Source organism: Callithrix jacchus, chromosome 2 (genome assembly GCF_049354715.1).
Source record: "Callithrix jacchus isolate 240 chromosome 2, calJac240_pri, whole genome shotgun sequence".
NCBI classification, from domain to species: Eukaryota; Metazoa; Chordata; class Mammalia; order Primates; family Cebidae; genus Callithrix; species Callithrix jacchus.
Genome location: NC_133503.1, coordinates 172,701,176 through 172,708,452, shown reverse-complemented (window position 1 = coordinate 172,708,452; position 7,277 = coordinate 172,701,176).

Here is a 7,277-nt window from a genome sequence, read left to right as displayed (position 1 = left end):
CGAAGTTCCTCGATTGTATTAATCTTTTGATTTCAGAACTTTTATAAGTAGCACTTTATTGAACACACACCAAGAAGGGCAAGTCAAAGTGAAAATAGCCCAGTTCTTCTTCGCTAATAATGCCTACTTTCTACACCGATCAGATTGGACAGGATGTATCATTTGATTCTGTTCAGAGTCACAGCTATAAAAGCAGATGCATTTTTTTGCCTATTTGACATTCTTAAAGAAAAGTTATCCTGTAAAACAACCCAATTTAGTATTTGTGTTACTCTGCATGGTTGATGATTTCAAAAGATTAATGTTTATTTTGGTAACGGTTCATGGTTTTTATCTTTGAAACAGCCAGTTTCTCTTTTGCACCTGCTGTGGCTACAAGAGCACTGTGCTGGCTTGAGTCCTTCATTAAAAGTGTGAGCTGCTATCAAGAAGAAATATTGTGTACTTCACTGAAATGTATTTCCTTTTTTTTTTGAGACAGGGTCTCACTCTGTTGCCCAGGCTGGCCAGTGGAGCAATTACAGCTCACTGCAGCCTTGACCTCCTCGGATCAAGTGATCCTCCCACCTCAGCCTCCCAAGTAGCTGGGACTACAGGTGCATGCCACCATGCCCGGCTAAGTTTTGTAGAGACAGGGTTTCATCTTGTTGCCCAGGCTGGTCTCACACTCCTAGGCTCAGTGATTCACCCTCCTCAGCCCCCAAACTGCTGGGATTACAGACATGAGCCCTATTTTAATGATTTTAACTCCTTTTTTTTTTTGAGACAGAGTTTTGCTCTTGTTACCCAGGCTGGAAGGCAATGGCGCGATCTTGGCTCATCGCAAACTCCGCCTCCTGGGTTCAGGCAATTCTCCTGCCTCAGCCTCCTGAGCAGCTAGGATTACAGGCACGCACCACTATGCCCAGCTAATTTTTTGTATTTTTAGTAGAGACGGGATTTCACTGTATTCACCAGGATGGTCTCGATCTCTTGACCTCGTGATCCACCCGCCTCGGCCTCCCAAAGTGCTGGGATTACAGGCTTGAGCCACCGCGCCCAGCCAATGATTTTAACTTCTAATGAATGAAAATGAATAGATATAAGAAGAAACACTTAATGGGGGTGTAACTAATCCAATGGCAAAACATTAAAAGAGTAAATGATTAAAATAAAATTTACTGACCAAACAAAGAAACAAAATAGAAATGAAAATGGTTCACTATTGGGTTCACTGTACATTATTCCAGTGACAGGTACACTAAAAGCCCAGACTTCACCACTATACAATTCATCCATGTAGCCAAAATCCACTGAACCCTTAAAGCTATTGACAATTAAAAAAAAAATATCTGTGGTGGGCCAGCCAACTGGTTACACAGTCATCTGGGATCCCATGGAATATTTAACCTGACCTCTGATGGGAATAGGAAATTGAGACCCAGGGAGGCAAAATGACTTGCCCTTGCCCTGTTACGGTCAATATCACTGTGATTCTCTGGATCTAGCTCTTTAGCAACCTTTCCATGCCTCTATGCAGCTCCCCATGTATTAATTCTCTGAGAATAGTTTGGGCATCTGTAACTCTTAGCTTGAATTCAGCCAGCTTACTACTTCTACTTGGCTCCTGATGTCTAGGACAGCCTTGAATAGGTTCAGAAATCATGTGGCAACAAAATCCCCCATTGATATCACGTATATGGGTTATGTTTGGTATTTGTGTAGCAAACAACTGGGATCAAACTCCAGCACTGCTACTTACCCACTATGTGACACTGGTGTCTTTGTGTCGTAGGACTGTAATAAATTATCACAAGCTTTGTAGTTTACATCAACAGAAATTTGTCCAGGTATGGTGGCTCATGTCTGTAATTCAATCACTTTGGGAGGCCAAGGTGGGTGGATCACTTGAGGTCAGGAGTTCGAGACCAGCTTGGCCAACATGGTGAAACCCTGTCTCTACTAAAAATACAAAACTTAGCCAGGTATGGTGGCAGCTGCCTGTAATCCCAGCTACTCAGAAGGCTGAGACAGGAGAATTGCTTGAAACTGGCAGGCGGAGGTTGCAGCAAGGCGAGATTGTGCCACTGCACTCCAGCCTGGGCGACAAGAACAAGACTCTGTCTCAAAAAATCAATCAATCAATTGATTAATCAATCAATCAACAGGAATTTATTATCTTAAAGTTCTGGAGGGTACAAGTCAAAAATCAAGGCAGTGGAAGGGCCCTGCTCCTCCTTAGGCTTTAGGGAAGAGTCCTCCCTTGCCTCTGCCTGGTGCCTGCTTGCAATCCTTGGTGTTCCTCGGCTTGTAAGATGCATCCTCCAGTCTCTGTCCCTGTCCTCACATGACCTTCTCCTTTGTGTCTCTGTATCCAAATTTCCTTCTGCTTTCTCGGGTAAAGACACGAGTCTTGTATTTGAAGCCCATCCTAACTCAGTACGATGTCATAATGTGATTACATCTGCAAAGACCCTATTTTCAAATGTAGTCACAATCAAGGTACTGGGGTTAGGACTTGGGTAGATTCTTGGGGGCTTACAATTCAATCCAGTAACTCAGGTAACTCCCTTCACCAATCTAAGTATGGTTTCTTCCTTTCTGTAATGGAATAAAACATCTCTCTTCCGGGCTTAATGTGACTATGATGAGACAACATGCATAATTGCCTGGCACATAGGAGGTGCTCTGCAGATGCTGCCAACCCCCCTTCAGATGTCTTTGTTCCTAAAGTCAAGTTCAATGATTGCACATAGTAGCTATTCATTAAGTTTGGCAGTTGATTGATTTTCTAAATTAGAAGGGTTAATGCCCAGTGGACTTTGCACCAGAGGACCCAGAGATCTGGCTATGCATTCTCTAAGTGTCTCTTCACAAGGCAAGACTCTCTCGTCCCTCTGGGAGAATCACTTTTGAGACACATTTACTAGTTCTACTTGCTTTCTTTTTAAACCACCATGGAGAGCAGCGTCCTTTCTGCACATCTAGGATTCTGCTTGGATTTAGCAGCCACTCCTTCTTGATAACATGTTATGAGGACAAAATCTCTGCTTTCTATGTGGCATTGACACAAAAACGTTTACACTATTGAATTAAGGCTTCTAATTTGGATTTATAGGTGAGCCCCTGGTCAGAATATTGAAGAATTAATAAAAATTGCATAAATGACCTAAAGAAATGTGAATTTGTATAGATTGTTTAAAATGGGCAAGTTTTATCAGAAAACTATCCTATTCAGCAGCATCCCTGGTAAATAAGAAAACAAACAAACAAAATGTCTGGGCATGGTGGCTCACACCTGCAATCCCAGCACTTTGGGAGGCCAAGGCAGGTGAATCACCTGAGGTCAGGAGTTTGGGACCAGCCTGGCCAGCATGATGAAACCCTGTCTCTACTAAAAGAAAAAAACAAAAAACATGAGCTATGCATGGTGGCAGGTGCCTGTAATCCCAGGTACTTGGGAGGCTGAGGCAGGAAAATCACTTGAACTCGCGAGCCAGAGGTTGCAGTGAGCCAAGATCATGTTGCTGCATGCACTCCAGCCTGGGCGACAGAGAAAGACCCAGTCTAAACAAAACAAAACAAACAAAAACAAAACGCCAAAATAAAACAAAACAAAAAACAAAAAGTAGAAGAGAGAGAAGAGAAAAGTATCCTGCAGAAGAACTGTTCAAATTTATAGAGGAAATATCTCATTTGAAAAATAAGATTTGGGTCTTTAGAGAAAAGAAATTAGTAATCTGATACTATATTTCAGCAGAATCTAATGTGATAGGTGTCTCTAGAAGTTTCTTTAAAGGCAAATTTAGAGCAAGGGCTAAAAACAAGAAAGAACAGAAAACAACACCAGCAGTGCCTAAGAAAGGAGAATTGTTGAGGAATTTGCTTGACAATTATAACAGTTGAAGTTCTTTTATCAAATAAATTAAAAAGTCGTCGGAGAGAAATTATTTACTGATTTTTTTTTACCTTGCTACTTTTTTCTGTGTGTAGATCTGAGTTTTTCCTGTTGGGTGCTATGCCCCTGAGGGACTTAGTTGGATATACATCGGCATGAGTTTCCGTTTTCAGTATTGTCCTATTCAGGGATATAAAGTCAACTAAGTCCTAGGTTCTACCATGGAAGAATACACTACTTAACTATTGTAGTCTAGGCCTTGACAATCTAGCAGAAGTCACAGAGGAACAAGAATGGCCATCTAAGGGGTTACTAAAACGTAGACCTCTTTGACAACTGAGATACCAGAATCAACACATCTGTCTTGGTTGGTTAATCATAGTTAAAATTTTGAAACTGAAAGCAATATGCTGATCTTTTGAAGAACAAATACATTAACTGAAGATACAGTGATGTGAAAAGACCACTGTGAAGTACCAGTGCTATGAAAAGTTCAGGATGTGATTGAATAGCATTGAAATCTTGACCCTGGGCTGCTGGTTTCTCTGACAGTTTAGAGGTGAACATTCTGCGTTTCTATCCTAAACTGTAGTATGCTGAAGGTATTGCCAAATTAAATAATTTGGGCTTCTCAATGCAGCCATCACTCTCTCCTGTGATCTCTGGCTAAGAGGCTTTGCAGGCCTGCTGGGAGATTAAGTTCTTGTTTCAGTCAAGACCATGATGATATTTGATATTTGATCTATTCAGTCACGCTACCTAACACATTGGCTGTTAGATGTCATGCTATGCTCCTGCTTGGGGCATGATGATCAACCAGCAAGCCTAGTGCTGGGCCCCAGCTAAGAGGTGAATTCTTGGATTTGATTTTTCAAAAATTTTTTATTGACGATCACAGCATAGCAACATAGTATGCATGTTAAGTACTGAGCAATCCAGAAAACTTAAAGCTTCAATAGACTGTCTTTGTAACACGTAACACGTAACATGTTAAACCAGAACATGTAAATGAACGATCCTCCATAGTAGTCTTCTTGGGTTTACATATTTGTTCAAACCGTGATCCCACATTTGCACTCAACAGTTTTCTTTTTTGGAATTGTTACCAGGACCAATTAGTAATCCATAAAATGATATCATTTTATAAATTTCCTAATTCCTCATGTTACTAATCATGGAGCTTAGAAGCTTTTTCTCTCTTTACAAATAGAAATTGACTGTGAAAGCTAGAGATTTCTTGTTGCTAGGAGCCTATAAATGACTAGGTCTCATGCTCTGACAGCCATTTTGAAGAGGAATTCTAAAAGTTAACTTTGATCAATGTCAGAGTCATTACAATGATTGTGCAGCCTCCAATAAGATGACTTTTGAAGGAGAAAACACTCATTTGAATGTAAGTTACAGCATATTTACTAGAAACTAATTACACTATTTTATAGCACATTAAATAAGTCAGGTATAGCTAGCAAGAAGAGTTATGCTATTCACCTACTAAAAATGGTGGACATCTCTTTGCCGTTACAAAATGCATTCTTCTATAAAAGGTGACATTGCATTTCTAATGAAAGTTGGACCTAAGAATAGCTCTAGTACCAAGTTCAGAAAAGTCACCCTAGGGGAGACATGCTTAGCAGTTTGTATTTAAAGAGCTTCCTTTAATATATTGCTGTTATTCATTGCATATGACCTTACCTGTAATTCATGTTTATTTATAATTGAGTGAGAAGGAATATTAAACTGTTGGAAATACATATTCTTAGCTGTTTTAATGTTGTCCTGTGAAGGTTAATTTCTGACAGAGTAGATAAAATACAAGGGTCTGTAGCAGCTTGTTTGGTGCAAGAAAATTTTAGCGCGTGGGTCATAGCGCTGCTAGGAGGAGCATGTTCAGTCCTTTCTTTTCTCCTCTCAAATTGTCCACTTTGGTCTCCAGATGACCAGCATTAGCACTACAACTGCTGACGGAGGAATTTAGCTCTCTTTGTTTTTGACTGCTGTTGTTGGCACTCTGAGCTGGGATTATGTCTCATCGAAGCCAAGCCTACATAACACCAGGTGAACACAGTGGCTGGTTTCTTCCTCTGTGTCTGTAGGCCTAACACTCTAGGGCTTAGCAGGGCAGGAAAGGGAGAAAGAAAATTATTTTTTCTTAGCCTGTGAAGCAAGGCCTTTTTTTTTTTTTTTGACAGAGTCTTGCTCTGACACTCAGGCTGGAGTGCAGTGGTGTGATCTCAGCTCACTGCAACTTCACCCTCCGAGGTTCAGGGAATTCTCCTGCCTCAGCCTCCCAAATAGCTGGGATTACAGGCATGTGCCACCATGCCCAGCTAATTTTTGTATTTTTCTTTTCTTTTTTTTTTTTTTTAGATGGAGTCTCTCTCTGTTGCCCAGACTGGAGTGCATAGTGGCGCAATCTTGGCTCACTGCAATCTCCGCCTCATGGGTTCAAGTGATTCTCCTGTCTCAGCCTCCCAAGTAGCTGGGACTACAGGCGTGTACTATCACACCTGGCTAATTTTTTGTATTTTTAGTAGAGATGGGGTTTCACCATGTTAGCCAGGATGGTCTTGATATCCTGACCTTGTGATCTGCCCGCCTCAGCCTCTCAAAGTGCTGGGATCCCAGGCGTGAGCCACCATACCTGGCCTAATTTTTGTATTTTTTAGTAGAGATGGAGTTTTGCCGTGTTGGCCAGGCTGGTCTTGAATTCCTGGCCTCAAGTGATCGGCCTGCCTCAGCCTCCCAAAGTGCTGGGATAATGGGCGTTAGCCACTGAGTCCCGCCCACAAGGCTTTTTTTTGCCTTAACTTTTTCTCACATCACTGCATCTGAGGGATATAATTCACACCTTACAAAGAGTAGATGCTCCCTGTGTCTCCTCTTGGGATGAGGGTATATTGCCCCTGTCTTATCTGCTGTAATAGAACTACCATAAACTGGGTGGCTTAAACAACAAACACTTATTTTGTCCAATTGTGGAGGCTGAGAATTCCAAGATGAAGGTGCCTGTGTATTTGGTGAGGGCCCACTTCCTGGTTTGCAGATGACCATCATCTTGTATCCTTACATGGCAGAGAACAGAGAGAGAAGAATCAAGCTCTCTCTTGTCTCTTCTCATAGGAGCACGAATCCATTTATGAGTGCCCAACCCTCATGACTAAGTATGCCCCAAAGTCCCCACCTCTAATACCATTCCACTGGGATTGAGGGTTCAACGTATGAATCTGGGGAAAAACACAAGCATTCAATGCATAATAACCCTCTTACCTTGTGCTGTCTCCCTTCCCAGTCCTTAAGAATCACTAACTTGGAAAATGCCCAGGTTTTTGTTTTATTTGTTTTCTCTTTTGCATGTATGATCCACATGGCCCCTTCCTGGGTCTTCCTAAAACCTCTGGAC